Source organism: Phyllobates terribilis, unplaced genomic scaffold (genome assembly GCF_046119375.1).
Source record: "Phyllobates terribilis strain yellow unplaced genomic scaffold, ASM4611937v1 Scaffold_2__4_contigs__length_985480577, whole genome shotgun sequence".
In the NCBI taxonomy this organism is placed as follows: Eukaryota; Metazoa; Chordata; class Amphibia; order Anura; family Dendrobatidae; genus Phyllobates; species Phyllobates terribilis.
In genome coordinates this window covers 356,771,045-356,790,942 of record NW_027362762.1, presented here as the reverse complement: position 1 = coordinate 356,790,942, position 19,898 = coordinate 356,771,045, and the positions used below count along the sequence as shown (strand labels likewise).

Genomic DNA, 19,898 nt, shown 5'->3' with positions numbered 1-19,898 from the left:
AACTTATGCATAATAAAGCTGTGAACAAAATTACCTGAACCGGGCCGTGCCAAACCTTGTCGCCCTCTGTCACATTTCATTCTTTAATTAGGAACTTGATGGAATTTGAGTAGAAAGTCTTCACTTTTGGATCATTGTATAATAAGAAATGGCTTAATGTTTTTGCTATTTTATTGTAATACAGCAAATCACATACATCTCACAAGGTGCATCAGAAAGTATTGTATCAGACAGACTGCTGGTCTTTAATCCTTATTATGATTTTGTTTTTGAGCATTTGCAAAAAAACTTCTGTTGTTACTTACATAATAAATACAAGAATATGTAACATCCAGAATATTTTCAAAATACTATAAAGTGGTTGTCCGGTTTTCTGATGAAAGTCTGCAGTCACTCTATGTGTTTGCACTGTTGCCTATGAAAGTATGTGATTTGCATACATGCAGTCACATGCGGAGTAACTGTGAATACAACTGAAGTATGCAAATCGCATACTTGTGGTCACATGACTGCCCGCTCTCAACGGCAACACCAGGGAATCCTGACAGCATGAAGTGCGCACATTGTAAACAAAATAAACATACAGTTATATGAAAAAGTTTGGGCACCCCTATTAATCTTAAGCTTAATGTTTTATAAAAATTGGTGTTTTTGCAACAGCTATTTCAGTTTGATATATGTAATAACTGTTGGACACAGTAATGTTTCTGCCTTGAAATGAGGTTTATTGTACTAACAGAAAATGTGCAATCTGCATTCAAACAAAATTTGACAGGTGCATAAGTATGGGCACCTCACCAGAAAAGTGACATTAATATTTAGTAGATCCTCCTTTTGCAAAAATAACAGCCTCTAGTCGCTTCCTGTAGCTTTTAATGATTTCCTGGATCCTGGATGAAGGTATTTTTGACCATTCCTCTTTACAAAACAATTCCAGTTCAGTTAAGTTTGATGGTCGCCGAGCATGGACAGCCCACTTCAAATGATCCCACAGATGTTCAATGATATTCCGGTCTGGGGACTGGGATGGCCATTCCAGAACATTGTAATTGTTCCTCTGCATGAATGCCTGAGTAGATTTGGAGCGCTGTTTTGGATCATTGTCTTGCTGAAAGATCCATCCCCTGCGTAACTTCAACTTTGTCACTGATTCTTGAACATTATTGTCAAGAATCTGCCGATACTGAGTGGAATCCCTGCATCCCTCAACTTTAACAAGATTCCCGGTGCCGGCATTGGCCACACAGCCCCAAAGCATGATGGGACCTCCACCAAATTTTACTGTGGGTAGCAAGTGTTTTTCTTGGAATGCTGTGTTTTTTTGCCGGCATGCATAACGCCTTTTTGTATGACCAAACAACTCAATCTTGGTTTCATCAGTCCACAGGACCTTCTTCCAAAAAGAAATTGGCTTCTCCAAATGTGCTTTTGCATACCTCAGCCGACTCTGTTTGTGGCTTGCTTGCAGAAACGGCTTCTTTCGCATCACTCTCCCATACAGCTTCTCCTTGTGCAAAGTGCGTTGTATAGTTGACCGATGCACAGTGACACCATCTGCAGAAAGTTGATGCTGCAGCTCTCTGGAGGTGGTCTGAGGATTGTCCTTGACTGATCTCACCATTCTTCTTCTCTGCTTTTCTGATGTTTTTCTTGGCCTGCCACTTCTGGCCTTAACAAGAACTGTCCCTGTGTTCTTCCATTTCCTTACTATGTTCCTCACAGTGGAAACTGACAGGTTAAATCTCTGAGACAGCTTTTTGTATCCTTCCCCTGAACAACTATGTTGAATAATCTTTGTTTTCAGATAATTTGACAGTTGTTTTGAGGAGCCCATGATGCCACTCTTCAAAGGAGATTCAAACAGGAGAACAACTTGCAAGTGGCCACTTTAAGTAGCTTTTCTCATGATTGCATACACCTGGCTATGAAGTTCAAAGCTCAATGAGGTTACAAAACCAAAAAAAGTGCTTTAGTAAGTCAGTAAAAAGTAGGTAGGAGTATTTAAAACAAAATGATAAGGGTGCCCATACTTATGCACCTGTCAAATTTTGTTTGAATGCAGATTGCACATTTTCTGTTAGTACAATAAACCTAATTTCAAGGCAGAAACATTACTGTGTCCAACAGTTATTACATATATCAAACTGAAATAGCTGTTGCAAAAACACCAATTTTTATAAAACATTAAGCTTAAGATTAATAGGGGTGCCCAAACGTTTTCATATAACTGTATACCCTGCTGTAAGATTGAATACTGCCCATGCTTAGTTGGTGGAATTGGCTGTTTTTATTCTGCTATTTATTTGTTCCACCCACCACTTGAAACTATGGAACACACAAAAACTCCAGAAAGACTAAATACTGTCAGATGTATTTGAACAGTCTTTTAGTTTTTTATTTTGGCCATAATAAATTAATGACTGTAACTTTTTTATATCTCATTTTCTAAAATTGATTTTTGCATTTAGACTTAGAAATGTTATTATTGTTCTTTTTACAACTTGTTTGTGCTGTTATTTTATTGCATTAATTTGATTGTAATTACATATAAAAGAGGACTGCTTTTTTACTTAGGTGCCTGCTATTAAAACTATCATACTAGACAACTTAAGGCCTCTTTCACACGTCCTGATATTTCCAGTATTGGAAAAAACAGTACCGGAGATGTCCGTGTGTCCGTGTGTACGTGTGTGGCATACGAGTGGCAATCGTGTGCCGCCCGTGTGCTGCATCAGTATCACACGTACCGGAGCCTGGGAATCAGTGGTACAGTTCACGCTGTTCCCAAGCGCTGGGTGCTGAAGGAATCTCTCATCATTGTCCCCTGCTTGCGCTGTGATCACCACCAGCAGTGGACAATGTTGAGAGTAGTATTCTGCTCCTGCTGTCTCTAAAAAGTGTAAAAAATAAGAATAAAATAAAAAACCTGACTGACATGGCTTGAGGCAGCCACACATGCTGAGGAACAGAGGAGAATGACTCGGAGCAGCAAGTGGGCCCCTGAACTGTTCTGAGCTCAGTGAGCGGTGTCCTGTCACTCAGTGAGCTCAGCGCAGTTCAGGGGCCCACTCGCTGCAGCGAATCATTCTCCTCTGCTCCTCAGCATGTGCGGTCGCCTCAAGCCAGGTAAGTATAATGATTTTTTTTTACTTTATTCTTACTTTTACACTTTTTAGAGACAGCGGCAGCAGAATACTACTTTTTGGAGGCAGCGCAAGCAGAGGACAATGATGAGAGATTCCTTCAGCACCCGGCGCTTGGGAGCAGCATGAACTGTACCCCTGATTTCCAGGCGCCAGTATGTGTCACACTGATGACACACAGATGTCATCCGTGTGTCATCAGTGTGCACGTATGTGGAACATTTTACAGCCTGTGCGGCGTACAAAACACGGACATGTCAGCGTGTTTTGCACACAGACACACGGTCCGTGGAAACACACTGACATTTGCGCAGAACCATTCATTTGAATAGGTGTACATGTGTCAGTGTCTCAAGTACATGTGAAAACGGAAATCACACGTACTGGAGACACATGTGAAAGAGGCCTAAAATTGAAAAACACACAGTGTCCCCACCTGTAAAAATAAGAATAAAATAATACAATCCATATACTCACCTGTCCTAGGTGTCCCCTACTGTAATCCATGCGACCGCTGATACAGAGGAGCCGGGGAGAATGAGCCGCTCCGGTGCTGCAGCTCAGGAGCGGTGTCGTGTCACTCACTGAGCACAGCTCTGGAGTCGCTCATTCTCCCTGGCTCCTCTGCTGATCAGTCACATGGATTACAGCGGGGACATCTAGGAGAGGTGAGTATATGGATTTTATTATTTTATTCTTATTTTTACAGGTGCGGACACTGCGGGAGCAGATTACCACTACCCTCATCATTGTCCCTGCTGGTGCTGATCACAGTACCGGCAGGGAACTATGATGAGGGCAACTTAGCCCTGATGAGGGCAGATGTAGCGCTGATTCCCAGGCGCCGGTTCGTGTCACACTGATGACACACGAATATCATCCGTGTTCAGCCTGAGGCACTTTTGCAGACCGTGTATCCGCAAAAAAATGGATATGTCAGCGTGTGGAACACACAGACACACGGTCCGTGAAAAGACATTGAGATGTGCACAGACTGATTCATTTGAATGGGTCTGCGTGTGTCAGTGTCTCCGGTACGTGTGGAAACTGTCACCACTCGTATCGACTCGTACTGACATGTGAAAGAGCCCTTACAATGATTAAGGGCGGTTGTTGCGCCAGAAACATGTCAGTTTTTAATACCCTGGCATGGATTTTCTCATTTTAATGGATTTACAATAAAGGACTTTTAATTTATTGGATGGATGTGCCGAAATTCCCTCTCTTCACATTCTGAATTGCTGTGCCATACCAGCAGAATCCGGCACCCACTGATTCAATATTTTCAGCTGTGTGTTTACGGTCAAGCGTGGTGAGCTCTTTTTTCTTACTATGACCTACATGACTTTTAGTGTGTTTCCTCAGTGGAAACACACTAAAATAGCACATGCATTTTTTACCTGCGGTATTTCCACATCTACTGCATTTCTATGGGGAAAATTTGCACATAAAACTCAGCGTACCCACAAGAGAAAATAGCATGGAGAATTTGAAACACGCACCTCAGGTCAAAAAAAGCACAGTGGGCATAAGAGTTCTATAAATCCCATCCACTTTAGTGAAACTGTGAGGCACTGTGTTTTTGACGCAGCGAAGATACACAATGTTAAAAATACATCAAAAACTCATCATACAGCCTAATACAGAAAACAAGGGGATGCAACTGATTCTTCCCTGTCTCATTAACTTCATTTTTGAGTATAAAATAAGAAAAAAAATGAACAGCAAATACTATTAATGTTCATATACACTTGTTGCATTTTTATTGCTTTTATAGGTCACGTGCACACGTTGAGTATTTGGTGAGTTTTTTACCTCAGTATTTGTGAACCAAAACCAGGAGTGGGTGATAAGTGCAGAAGTGGTGATGTGTTTCTATTATGCTTTTACCCTAACTGTTCCTATCTGGATTTTGGGTTGCAAATACTGAGGTAAAAACTTCCCAAATACTCAATGTGTGCACGTGGGTTAACAGTTAACAGTGTTTTTTTTGCAGCCAAAAAAAGCAGCGTTTTATTGTACCTCATGCACATCTTGCTTACTTTTTCCTTGCAGATTCGATGCAGTTTCAGATCTGCAGCATGTTATTTTTTTAAACGTTTTTACAGTGCATTTCACCCATTCAAATGAATAGGGAAAAAAGCATCACAAACGTATCAAAACCCCACGAAAACACGCACGTATTTTTCCATTACGTTTTTCCTGCCAACACTCCAGCACTTGCAGCAGATTTTTCTGCTCTAAACATTTGCACATACCCTAAATGTTAAAAAAACAGAACTAAATATCAGGATCAAATTATAAACCTTCTGTTTTTGCTGCCGTGAGAAACTGTAAAAGGACAAATATATTATATTGAAATGCACATGTGTCTCATCACATTATTCAGTTGCATGTTAAAAAACAAACAGGACATATTTTTGTGAACTCATCTCGAGGCTGATAGTCACCCTGGCCCTGTTTAAAACGAATGAGACTAAAATACGATTCATATCTCCAAATATTTTGCTTTTCTCTTAAGCCAAAAAAGCATCTAATTTACTTCATATGTAAAGGTAAGGTAAAACTGCTTCTGATATCTTGATAGCATCTTGATTTTAGGTTTATCAGTTCAACCTGTTCTCCTACCCATAACATTTTTGTTGGACGTCACGCTCCTCATGTTTAACCAAATTCTCTTACATGAACAAACATTGCTCTTTTTATCATGCTTTCGCTGTGGGATTTATTTGATAGCATTTGGAATCCATCCAGCACAGCCACATAATAAACCCCGCACTATATGAATGCAAATTTGTCTAATGAAAAACATCCTGATTTCTCTCGTGCCTCGGCTTCATGTGTTTTTGTCTTCAGTTTGTCTGGCATTTGTAAAGAATAATCATCCATTAGAGATTGTTCCTTAAAGAACCTTCACTTGAGCATTAACGGGCTGACGCCACAGTTCAGTCCTAATTTTTTACTATGTAACTCGTGATGTCACTTGGTGATTGATGTTTTCTTTAATAACTATTAATTTGACTCCTTTTGTCTGTAGGTATCAACCTCCATTTATATTGTGTAAGGCGGCGGTGTTCACACCGTGCAGTAACTGAGGCAGTGACCCAAGCAAGTCCAACATAAACAGCTTTATTCAGCAACTCACGGGTAAACAGAAAAGTCCTCCGGTTCGCAGCCGGATTAATACGAGTCCTTAAACAACAGTTGCCGTGGGCAGCGGCTGCGCCGCTCAGAGTCTGACGGGCGCAGAGCCTTCCCAGGTGTGGGTTCAGCCACACTCAATCCTGCTGAGCTTTCCTGCTATGCTCCTAGCAGGTTCCAACATAGAACAACACTAATCCTTAGTGCAGGGTTTTTAAAGGACCTGTGGCAAGAGCCACTGGAAAACCCGGGTTGGAGGGAGGAGGCCGCCCCACTGCCTTCCTGTAGCCTCCCCCAAGAAATGAAGGCTCTTGCTCCCACGTCTCTTTGGCTACGTCCAACAGACCCCTAGGGTGTCTGCCATACAATAACGCAAAGGGAGAGAACCCTGTGGAAGCCTGGGGTACCTCACGGATGGCGAACATCAAATAAGGTAGCAACATGTCCCAATCCCTTCCGTCCTTAGAAACCACCTTTTTTAACATGGACTTGAGGGTTTTATTGAACCGTTCTACTAGCTCGTCGGTTTGAGGGTGTTACACCGAGGTGTGCAATTGTTTAATTTTTAGCAGTTTGCACAGTTCCCTTGTCACCTTGGACATAAAAGGGGTCCCCTGATCCGTCAGGATCTCCTTAGGTAGCCCAAGGCGACAGAACATGGCAAACAGCTCCCGTGCAATCAGTTTTGCCGAGGTGTGGCGTAGCGGTATAGCCTCCGGGTACTGGGTGGCACAGTCGATGACCACCAGTATATGTTGGTGGCCACAAGCAGATTTTATAATGGGCCCTACCAAGTCCATTGCAATCCGTTCAAAAGGTACCTCTATGACTGGCAGGGGTACCAATGGGCTACGGAAACTTGCGGTGGGTGTGGTCAACTGACATTCGGGGCAGGATTCGCAGTACTTTTGGACATCCGCATAAATCCCCGGCCAAAAGACCCGCTGCAAGATGCGCTCTTGCATCTTTTTAACCCCTAAGTGTCCACCCAGCAGTTGTGTGTGTGCCAACTCCAAAACTGCCCGACTGTACGACTGAGGTACCACTAACTGTTCCACGACCTCGTCCCTGATTTTGTCTACCCTATAGAGCAACTCACCGTTGACTACCATGCGTGGAAATACAGTATCTGCACTGGGCTGTTGAGCTACGCTATTTACCTCTAACACCCTTTCCCGCGTCCGAGTTAGAGTGGGATCCTGTAGCTGAGCTGTCCAAAACATGCCCCGGGACACTTCCAGCTCAGGGATCGCTGGGGTCTCCTCGACCTCTCCTGCCAGCACCTCTAGGGGAAACCTATCAGGGTCACACTCTGTCCCTAGGTTGGACACCCCTACGGCAGGTACCCCTGACTCAGGTTCGTCGGTTACAGCGCCTGTAATACATTTTACTGGGGGAGAGTGAATTGTTTTTCTACAGAGTCCAGAACAGGGGCAAGTCTCTTCCCAACACAGTCCCATAGGGAAGAGTTTTTACCACCCCCATCACATGTTTTATGTCTCCACATGGCGTGGACAAAACTACCTCCGCGGTTGGGTACTCTCGGAGGTCCCAATGGATACACACAACCCCGACTGTCCGTCCACTGGGGTTGTCTCCTGCCACCAGCGACCCATGTACCAAAGTCACTAGGCTCCCCGAATCTAGGAGGGCCTCCGTGGGGTACCCATTTACCAGTACTTGGCACAGTTGAGGTTCACTGTCCGGGGGGTCGGTGCTCGCAGTGCTGACAGTCTGGGCGTACATTGAGACCCGGCGGATAAACCCGCAGTCCATAGGTTCCATAGTCAGGGGCAGTTAGCAACCACATGTCCCGGCCCCCGACACCGCCAACACCTAATGGTGGAGGTACTGTTAGGTCTTATGACTGTTTGGGAGGGAACCGGTCTCCTGCCACTCTCATTCCGGGGTACCCCTTCAGCACGGGTACGGTGCTGACTGTCCTCAGCAGAGGGACGCGACCCCTTTCCCGGTTCCTGGGTTGGCAGAGATCGGCGTGACAGCCACGAGGGGGCAGAGTCCCGGATAAAGTCCTGAGTGGCCGAGTAGCGCTCGATCAGGCTGACCACCTGGTCGAGTGTGCCGGGGTCCCCTTGCCCCACCCAACATTGGATAGCGGCTGGCAGAGTCCTCACCAGCCGATCAACCACAACCTTCTCCACCATCTGGGCTGGAGACAAAGTCTCAGGCTGGAGCCACCTCTTTATCAGCTGCAGGAGGTCATAAGCCTGAGACCGGGCGGGTCGGGTCTCCGCATAGGCCCATGAAAATACACGCTGAGCCCTCACGTATGTATTGACCCCCAGTCGGGCAAGGATCTCAACTTTGAGCCTCTGGTAGTCCTGGGTGTCCTCCCGATTGAGATCGAAGTAGGCCTTTTGGGCATCGCCGACCAGAAACTGAGCCACCACTTCTGCCCACTAGCCGGCCGGTAGGTTTTCCAGCTCTGCTGTGTGCTCATAAATGGTCAGGAAGACTTTCACGTCGTCCTCCAGTCCCATCTTCCTCAATGCTGAGCGAACCTTGTCCCGGGCCTCTCAACGTTCCGGGGCTGGTGCCGTCGGCGTCTCCTGCAGGGCTGTGAGTTGCTGCTCGATCAGCTCATTGGTGTGCTGCTGCTGCTTGAGCTGCTCCTGCTGCTGCTTGAACTGCTACTGCGTGAGGACCAATTGCCTTAACAGCTCCTCCATTTTGTCCACGGGGTTAGGCTAAAAGGTGGCCGGCCAGATTGTGGTCATGCAGCTGCCGGTGGGGTATGCCTCAGTCACTATGCCTGCATTCTCCACCCAGCTGTAAGGCGGCGGTGTTCACACCATGCAGTAACTGAGGCAGTGACCCAAGCAAGTCCAACATAAACAGCTTTATTCAGCAACTCACGGGTAAACAGAAAAGTCCTCCGGTTTGCAGCCGGGTTAAGACAAGTCCTTAAACAATGGTTGCCGTGGGCAACGGCCGAGCCGGGCCGCTCAGAGTCTGATGGGCGCAGAGTCTTCCCAGGTGTGGATTCAGCCACACTCAATCCTGCTGAGCTTTCCTGCTATGCTCCTAGCAGGTTCCAACATAGAACAATACTAATCCTTAGTGCAGGGTTTTTAAAGGACCTGTGGCAAGAGCCACTGTAAAACCCAGGTTGGAGGGAGGAGGCCGCCCCACTGCCTTCCTGTAGCCTCCCCCAAGAAATGAAGGCCCTGCTGGGTTTTATTTAATCTGCCTTAGCCAGATAGCCTGACCAGGTCAATGCTCACCTTCATTCCTGCATTGCAGCCGCAGGTGAGTTTGTGACTGCAATGCACTCCAATGGATTTAATAGGTCTCTGTACACATTCTGGGGGATATATAATGTCCCTCGTATACGATCCCGGTCACTGCCTCACAAATGGTATTGTATTTTCTTACTATTAACAAACATTATGATATGGAATTGATGACCGATTGGTGGGGGATCTGATATCTGGCACCCCACCGATCAGCTTTTTGCAGCCAAGGTGATGACAGGATATAAGTAGCGAACAGAACTGCAATATAGTGCCGTTTACTGTATAGTGGCCATTATTGAAAAGAATAGCTGACTTAAGGGGAACCTGTCAGGCTATTTATGCGGCACTGACCGCAGATAGCAGACAGCCTAGCTGCACATAAACGCTCTTGCGTTTCAGAGAAAATATACTTTGAAGATCCTAACTCTTCCCATCACTGCTGCAGGTGATAGACATGTCTCTACCTCACATGTTCATAAGGAGAGTCCTGTCAATCACCTTTAGCAACGCTAGTAAGAGCCCACTATGGGTGACTGTGAACGAGTTTGGTCTCCAGCTATGGTTCCTGGCCAAATCTTCAAAGTATATTTTCCCTGAAATGCTAGAGTGTTTTAGAGAATAATATACCTGGTTGCAATCATGCAGCCAAGCTGCAAGTCATGCTGCCTGTAGTTTCAACAGCATGAATTGCCTGGCAGGTTTCTTTGAAAAGGATGCAGGCAGCCCAAAAACTAGATTTAAACATTTTTTTGGCCACATTCATTTCTGTAGAAAATTGGTGAACTGTGTACCGGTTGGCAACAGTCAGATGGTTGGTGTCACGTGTGTATCAGGTTTGACAGACAGTCATATGGGGTCTGGCTGTAGAAGGTCGCTTCGTTTGGCATTGCAAACATCTTCCTGATCCTTTCATGACCCCTCTCTCTCTAGGACCGAGCGGTGATCCTCACCTTGCTTGGGGGTTATACCTTTAGGACCCAGCGGTGATCCTCACCTTCTGCTGCTAATTACCACACCCTTTCTGTATCCTTAAATACACTCAGTTTCTCCAGAGAGTTGCTGGTGATAGAGTGTTCTTATCTATTCAGGCTTGGAATTCTAGTAGTCGGCTAGAATTTTCTTGGAGTTCCTTCTGTGGTTGTTGCATTCGTGCTTGACAAAGACCGTGTTGTGAGGTCGAAACGTTGCACCACTTGGTGCTGGATTAAAGTCAACAATTTTTCCTTGATCTGGAGTGCTGCCTGATTTTTTTCCATTTATATATTTTGCATTGGACAACCGCATTACTCAGGAAGTATTGCTCCCAAAATCTGCTCAAGTTTGTGCTGTTTTTTCTAGATAGATAGATAGATAGAGTATACGCACACACCATATATACAGTGCTGAGCTGAAATGAGTACATCCCAACAGATTTGTCAGAAAACCTTTAGTTTTCTTTCAGGATCAACAATTGTGTTAGTATGGGATGGGATACCATACTACAAAATATTCCCACAAATGTGGGCCATTGATTGCAAACAAGATTTGTTATTTTTCAAACCCAAACAAGTAATTTTCCTAACAAATTAATTTAAGACCAAGTTGCTAAAATGAGTATGCACCCACCGATGACAGTCTTAGGAACAAAGTTAAAGTTTAGACTACAAAATTCAAATTAACGAGAATTCAATCACAGGTAAGTCTAATTATTCATTAAACAGGTGTTCAGCAGACAGTTGACTATAAAAAGGTGTTACTTAGCATGAAATGGGAAGGGGTTTTCTTTGTTATCTGCAATGGCATCATATGGAAGAAAAATACCACAAGACCTGAGAAAGAAAATAATTTCTATACACAAGTAAGGTAAAGGCTACAAGAAGATCAGTAAAGCTTTGCTTATCAGTCAGAATACTGTAGCAAAATTGATACAGGACTCTATATTCTGGAGTGATGAGAATAAGATAAATGTTTTTGAAATTGATGGCTTCAAAACTGTATGGTGTAGCAAAGGTGAGGAGTACAAAGAATAACATAAAGAATAATGCATGGTGCCTACAGTGAAACATGGTGGTGACAGTGTACTTATGTGGGGCTGCATGCGTAATTAATGCCAGTGTCAGGGAACTATATTTCATTGATGATATCATGAATTCACAGATGTACTATTATATATTGAAATAGAATAAGCTACCATCACTCCGGGCATTGGTTGTCATGTGCTTTTCCAACATGACAATGATCCAAAACAGATCTAAGCCCACTATTGAATTTCTGAAGAAGAGAAGGGTGAAGTGATTCAGTGGCCAGGTATGTCTCCTGATCTGAACCCAGTCAAACACATATGGGGAATTCTGAAGAGAAAGTTGAGCATCACGAGCCATCCAGGTTCTAAAAGAGGTCTTTGTTGAAGAGTAGAAAAAGATAGATGTTGCAACTTGTTCATTCCATGCTTAAAAGATTTAGTGCTGTCCTTAAAAATCATGGAGGTCATACAAAATACCAGATGCACTTGTTTTTGATGTGGGGTGAATTCATTTTTGCATCAACTAATTTGATTAAAACGTAAAATTTAGCTATAAAAGTTATATTATTAACAGGACTAAGGGGTAACGTTTCTCCTTGTGGAGAGTGACACACCGGCTCTGGCATGTCAAGGTAAGGAGGCTTATTCGCTGTGCAATGCTCCTCTGGGAAATTTAATATGCAAATTGCGCTTCTTCTTTTCTCTGAAAAGGCAATTTGCATATTAAATTTTCCAGAGGAGCATTGCACAGCGAATAAGCTTCCTTACCTTGGCATGCCAGAGCTGATATGTCACTCTCCACAAGGAGAAACGTTACCCCTTAGACCTCAGTCCAGAGCCTCTCATCAGGCCAAATCAGTTCTCATACTTTACACTGACGAGGGGCAATAGCCTGAAACACCGTGTCTGCAAATTGAGATTCTGATTTGGCTTTTATCCTAAGTCATATTGCGCGACTCGTTAAAGGGTTGATTGTGACTTGTAGGATTGCTACTTCCAATAGCTGGCACTATAGAGTTCAAGTCCTCTTTTTCTCTGAAGAGGCAATTTGCATATTATTAACAGTACATTCACGTTATGAGTTAAAAAAGTGTTCTATGGAAATTGTTCTTGTGTTCGGTGTGATTAAAATCATACTTTTCAAAGGGGGTGTACTCAATTATGATAAGCACTATATATATATATATATATATATATATATATATATATATATATATATATATACTGTATGTGTGTATGCATAGCCCGTCAAAAGTCTGTACATACTTGTCCATGCAATGCTTTTCCTTGTTCTTATTGGAATGTGAATATTGTAGATTCAGACTGAAAGCAGCAAAGCTACAAAGGACCACTTATGGAAACGGGGTAAAGAAACACGTGAAACAAACCAGAATATACCCCTTTTTACTCTGATGACAGCTTTACACACACTTAGCATTCTCTCAAGCAGCTCCATCAGGTAGTCATCTGGAATGTGTTTTTAACAACCCTGAAGTAGTTCCCAGAGATGATGAGCACTTGTTGGCTGGTTTTCCTTCACTCAGTGGTCAACCCCATCCCATTTAAATTGAGTTCAGGTTAGGTGATTGTGGAGGCAACACACCTTCAATTGCTTCCTTGGTCACATAGCCCTTGTATATCTTGGAGGTGTGTTTTGGGTCATTGCACTGTTGCAACATAAATGATGGTCCCACTAAGTGCAAACCAGATGAGATGTCATGTCATTGCAAAATGATGTGGTAGACATGCTGCGCATGTGAACCTTGAATTTACAATAAATTGCAAAGAGTGAAATCGGTAAAGAAAAATCACATTTTCCCACGTAGAAATAATCTGCTCACCTTTTCTGTGTCTCACAAACACATGGTGGTTGGAACCAAAAATCTAAAATTTTAACTCATAAGACCACAGATTTCCACTGATCTAAAGTTCAGTCCTTGTGTTTTTTGGCCTAAACAGGTATCTTCTTGTTTGTGATCCTCATGCTGCACTTTTGCAGTATTTTTATCATAAAAGCCTAAAAGTCATATTAGTAACATGTTAAGGATTAAAAAAATGTTCTATGACACTCAGGCTTATCAAAATTTTGGAAATTGTTCTTGTATTCAGTGAGAAATTGATTAATATCTAATTTTTGAAAGGGGGTGTACCTATTTATATTGAGCACTGTATATATAGTATGTACTCTCTTCCCCAGTGAAATTGCAAGCCCAAGAATCAAAAGTCATAGAATTATGAAAATCACAGGATTGACAGACATGTTAAAGATATGCAAATAATAACCAAAATAGACGCAAAATTTTCAAAACATCTCAATTTATTCAGTATTGCGTATGAGCGTCACTCACAGAAATACATGCACTTGCACACTTGGCATGCTATCAATCGGGTTATCTGAAGAATGTTCTGCTACACAAAATGCATTTAGGCACGCATATCATCATCTGCTGCTGACAACTCCCTTTACAATTGAGGACGGATAACATCTCTAATGCTCTTAACTGGAGACAGAGTCTGGAGATGCTGCAGGCCACGGTAGCACATTTAGGCCGCGTGGACTGTTCACAATAGCACAATCAACATACAGGCTGGTGTTAATGTGTTGACACTTTGGAGAAATGCCTGTACCACTAGTTCCACAACTATGCTGTACTGAAAATTAAATTGGACATCGCATACCAATCATAAGGCGTAAAGTGGTGTCTACACAAACCATTGGAAGGCATTTGCATGACAATAGGTTATGAGCCAGATGTACAGCTACAGATATTCTATTGATATCATGCTACTACTCTCAAATTTTATCATGGTGCAGAGCAAGATGGCCATGGACACTAAAATAGAAGTCTATCCTCTTTAGCGATAAGTCCATTTTTTGTCTTGGATGTAATAATAGCCAGAGATTGGTCTGGAAATTATATGAGCAATGTCACGAAGAGACTTTTTATGAGGGAACGTTTCACTGGTCATACTCCTGGAATGATGGCATTGGGTGGCATAATGTACAGTAGCCGGACCTCTCTATTCTTCATTCCAGTTGCATTAACAGCTCAGAGTTACATTGACTTATGCTACTGTGTATCCTAAATGTGCTACCGTGGCCTGCAGTGTCTCCAGACTTGTCTCCCCAAAGCATAACTGAGACATCATTAGTTGACAATTGCAAAAGAAGCTGCCAGCATCATATCTTGATGATTTGTGTGCCCGAGCACATTCAGCATGGCAAAGTATTCCTCAGACAACCATTGTTAACCTAATTGATAGAACGACAAGTCATATAAGTATGTGTATGTCTGCGAGTGGTGCTTATACTGGATTGATCAAAATGTTTTGAAAAGTATGTTTCCATTTTTTAATCATTTATGCAGTTAACATGTCTATTGATTCTATGATTTCCATGACTTTTCCTTCTTGGTTTTGCAAGATAGATAGATGGATGGATGGATGGATGGATGGATGGATGGATGGATAGATAACTAATGAAGTAGACAGAGATTTGATGAGCCAGTATTACATTGACCCTTTTGGTCTCACTGTTAAACTCTGACTGACAGCGGCAGTCATGAGTGGGTCATTTATCTATTTGTTTTTTGTACATTGGTTGTGTAACTGGAATAGTTAATATTAATCGCTGGGGTATATTATTTATATATTTTGATCCTAGACACATTTATAATATTACTATACAGCTCAAGAACATTTTATCATATGTATTTAAAAAGTCACATTTGGTGCTGTTACTATCTGACTAATAAAAAACATGTGTTTTTCAGCACTTGCAGAATCATCCTACAAAATCAGGTTGCAGTGTGTTTATTTGTGTTTTATTCAGCACCAAGACAACTGTTAATCCATAAAGCTGTAATTTTCAATAGCCAGCATTATCATGGAACCCAGTCTAAAATTCTAATAACCAATTCATAATAATTTGTGATCTCTAAGCTACGCAATACACATGTAATATGAAAGGGCTGCATGCTTTTTAAGTGTTCCTCTATTTCCCTTGTCTACAGCTATGTAATGAGGTAATCTGGGGATTGCATCTGGTGATTATGAAAAAAAATACTGTAAATCATAAGTTATCTTTCTGGCTGTCATCTGAAATCTCTTGGCCTTGTACACAAGCTTTGTCTATTTTGGCATGGGATGTACAAGACTTGCATTAGTCACTTGGTTTGAAGCAGAATCCTTCTTTTGTCTTTTAGCATTGTAGAACCGTCATTCTATTTTGTAGCAGGTTTATGCATAGTTATAAATGTCTCACAGTAACTTATAATGTATGTAAGTGGGTCAGTTTTTTATGTGTGACCCTCTGACCATAAACACATCTCCTGGCAGCAGAATGGTGTAGCCATGGACTCAGACACTAGCAGTTAGACTACAAAGCTATGGCACTGAACTTGGCAGTTACACTACAAAGCTATGGCACTGAACTTGGCAGTTACAATACAAAGCCATGACACTGAACTTGGCAGTTACACTTCAAAGCTATGGCACTGAACTTGGCAGTTACACTACAAAGCTATGGCACTGAGCTTGGCAGGTACACTACAAAGCTATGGCACTGAACTTGGCAGTTACACTACAAAGCTATGGCAATGAACTTTGCAGTTACACTACAAAGCTATGGCCCTGAAGTTGGCAGTTACACTACAAAGCTATGGCACTGAACTTGGCAGTTTCACTACAAAGCTATGGCACTGAACTTTGCAGTTACACTACAAAGCTATGGCACCGAACTTGGCAGTTTCACTACAAAGCTATGACACTGAACTTGGCAGTTACACTACAAAGCTATGGCACTGAACTTGGCAGTTACACTACAAAGCTATGGCACTGAACTTGGCAGTTACACTACAAAGCTATAGCACTGAACTTGGCAGGTACACTACAAAGATATGGCACTGAGCCTGGCAGTTTCACTACAAAATTGTAGAAATATGTTTGTTGGTTAAAGAACAACATAAACAATTTCTAGCTTAGCATTTACACCACAATACTGTGGCACTACCATTACAGCAAACAATGGAATCACTCTCTTACATGTAGAATGGGCACTTACCATCTGTATTGAATATAGCGCTCCCTCTTTGAGTACAGAGTAATTAACACAAGACATCTTGCAGTACATCAGGCTTGGGATAGTCCATGGTGTATTTACAAGTACAGTCAATAATATTAATCACAGATGCAGGACACAACAAAACTTGGAGACATCATTTCACCAGAACTACTGGTGCAGAGCATAGTCCTCCTCATTGTCTCCAGCTATAAAAGACTCATAGTACAGACTACAATTGCGATAACTGTCTTAGCCTACTGTATCATTTAGTACTATAAGCCACAGTCCTTGTAGCTGGCTCAGGCAAAGCTATTCTCACCACAGACAGTTGCTGGAAAGGCAGGTTGGCACAGTCAGTCACTATAGGTAACTTTAAGGTGTCCGTCTTTGTACTTGCTCAGGGGAATATGTTGCGCTCCTACTAATCACAAGGTACAAATACTCATCCTTTATACTCCATCGCCACCTAGAACAGGACTAGTGTTATGTTGAAGTGCCAACACATGTGACCTAAAATGTCAACCAGCCTGGATAGCAAATACTGTTACAATATATCAAAGCACTGTGTCGGCATCAGATACATTTACATGCATTCCTAATAATAAAAAAAGGTTAATCAGCAGTTTGGTATCTAGTTTAATAAATCATCTAAATATAAATCAAAGGTGCAGATTATCTGGCTCATTATATGCGCAAGAGCCATAGCTAGGCATTTCACACATGGTGGCCAGTGTGTAATAGTGGGGAAGGACGTAGCCTTCCTTAGGCACTGAAGTAGTTAAAGAAAGTGTTCCCGTAGTTAGACTTCTCTAACTGTTGGTAGACCAAGCTAAGGGGTTAGCTTTAGTGGTCCAGTCAGTAGAGTAGAGGGGGAACTTAGTGCCCTGATCTAGCCTTGAGTGATATAGAGCTTGTTCCTGGCATAATTCCTTGTGGGCTGCAATACCTGTAAACAGCCACAAGATGCCACTGTCCTGGGTGCAGATGTCAGGTTGAGTCTGCTAGCAGTGTTACAGACAGTGATGGGTTAATGCTGTGTGATGACAGCTCACCGAGGGTGGGCACACTAGGAAAATCTCTGTTTAGTTTCCAGGAACAGGGAGTGATTCTTCAGTAAGAGATAGGACAGCGAACTGTGCGGGCAGCCTGAATATATAGTGGCTGCTAGGGTAGATGGGAGCTCCATACCCTCAGACAGTGGGATCACTAGTGTGAAAGTCTCCCTACGCAAGAGCAAGAGTCCTGTTAGCCGGCCGGAGAAACTCATCAGAGGTAGTGAGGACCCGGGGCACTTCTAGTCTGCAGGAAGCAGAGGAAGATAAATAGGACTCCAAGCTAAGACGTGGGGGAGAGATATCGGATCCAGATCACTGTTGGTATTGCAGAAGAGTCTCTTGGGCTAGAGATTAGAGTCACAGAGATGCTTCACTTAAAGAGGGAACCAGTGCTGAAGATGTTGCCAGCGCCTGTGAGAGAGATAATAACCTGTCGGGCCTTATCCATTATATCTGCTTGTAAATATTGTACATATTGCTCTTCCCCAAGTAAAGTTCAAGTTCTGGTTAAGAACCTCGTGTCCTCTGAATTTATTGCTGCTCTGGTCCCAGAAGAGAAATGCCTGGAGACAGCCGCGATCGGATGGTTTGAAGTAAGTGGAGAGCACCACATACACAGCCACACATCAGAGGGAGGACACAAATTGTCTGTAGGGTGCCAGAGCGAGAGGGGGCTACAGCTCGCCCACGACTACCTCGCTGGGGCACCTTACATTTGGCGTAGTCGGCAGGATGCGGGTTCCTCTCATGAAGAAAGCGGGGAAGAGCCGACGCAGAACACTGAGATGAGAGTGTTGGAAGGCATGCGGCCCAAGATGGCGGCCCGAAGCATGGATTCCAAGATGATGACAGTGGCGGTAAAGTCTGGAAGAAGAACCGCCTATCGTGGGAGTGGACGGCGCCGGAGAGCACGAAAAGATGTCCAGCCCCTACGAGTTCCGGCCCAAAGAAGGATGGGCCCAGCAGTTAAGATGCGTCCCAGGATGGGATGTCCAGTGAGGAAGAGGGCGCGGTGTAAAGCGAAGTCCGGCCCCGTGAGTATCAGCGCGCACAGTGAGGGGGCGCGGCTGAAGGCGGAGCCGCCGAGAGCGACGAGTGACGCGGCGGTCACGTCAGAAAGCCGGCCCAGGAAGAGGAGGAGTTGGACGCGCAGGACGCTCGTCACTGGTAAGCGACCAGCGCCATTTTCTGTTCAGCGCGCGAGAGGAAGGAGGTGCTGCGGTGGACGCTCTGAGAGAATGGCGACCGGAGGATCGGATGACCTGTCCGGAATGAACGCCGAGGAGGTGATCTTAGAGCTGAGTACCCCAGGGGCCGCAAACGAGAGTCGCACACCCGTGGACGCTGCCCGTGAGACCTTGCCCCCAGTGGCTGTCCAGTGGTCCACTAGGCCCGATCCGGAGCTGGGCCTGCTTGTCCACGAGTTCCGCATGTGGTGCTGGAGCCGGATGCCGGAAGACCCGTCTCCCTCGGCCGAGGGTGGAGAACATTCCGGTGGGGCCGGAGCAACAGCTGCAGCGGGGCTTGATGCAGGGGAGCAGCCTATACCCCAGCGGCCGGTTTCGCCTGCGGCGCCTGCCGCGACAGCTTCCATGGCGACAGGGGCCCCTAGGCCTGAAAGGGGTGGTGCGGAGGCGAGGCCTCTCAGAAAGAGGGCCCCGCAAGAGAGTTTTTGGCAGCTGGCATTGGAGGCCATCAACACCCCTTCGGCGAAGCGTTACGCCGAGCTCGGGTTTCTGAAGTGGACTACCCGCAACCCCCCGATGACGCCACGAGAGCAGCGGCGATGGACCGACACTTTCCTGAGAGGCTGGCTGGAAGGGTCCTACGCGGCGCGGAGGGAGTCGGTGGAGAACTCCCAGACTCGGGGACGAGCCCTTGAATTCCACATCCGTGAGGGGTACGGATTCCTGGAGGAAGAGTGGACCGGGCACGAGGTGTTCGTTACCTGTGTGGTTATCAAACGCGACTACCTGCCCGACCGTCTCCACAACCTACGCGTGGGGGACATAGTCCACTTCGTCAAGTGTGAATGTTCCAGGGGTGGTACGCGGCTGCTCTCACCCGTCCATACGAGTGGAAAGATGTCCTGGAAAAGGACGAAGAGGTCTTCAGGAGGAGGGCCAAGAGGGAGGCTATGCAGCGCTGGGCTAGGGAAGCCCCTAAAGGCTTTCTGCCCCCACCTAAGGCCAGCGCTCCGCCAGCAGAGGAGCCTAGGAGGCGGCAGTGGGGGGAGAT

At 44.5% G+C, this 19,898-nt stretch overlaps 1 protein-coding gene across 38 annotated transcripts in view; it reads left to right on the top strand.

Annotated features, from left to right (window-relative positions):
• Window positions 1–19,898, top strand: part of ABI3BP (ABI family member 3 binding protein) — a 436,219-nt gene that overhangs the window by 78,112 nt on the left and 338,209 nt on the right. The gene's annotated exons all lie outside the window — the stretch shown is intronic.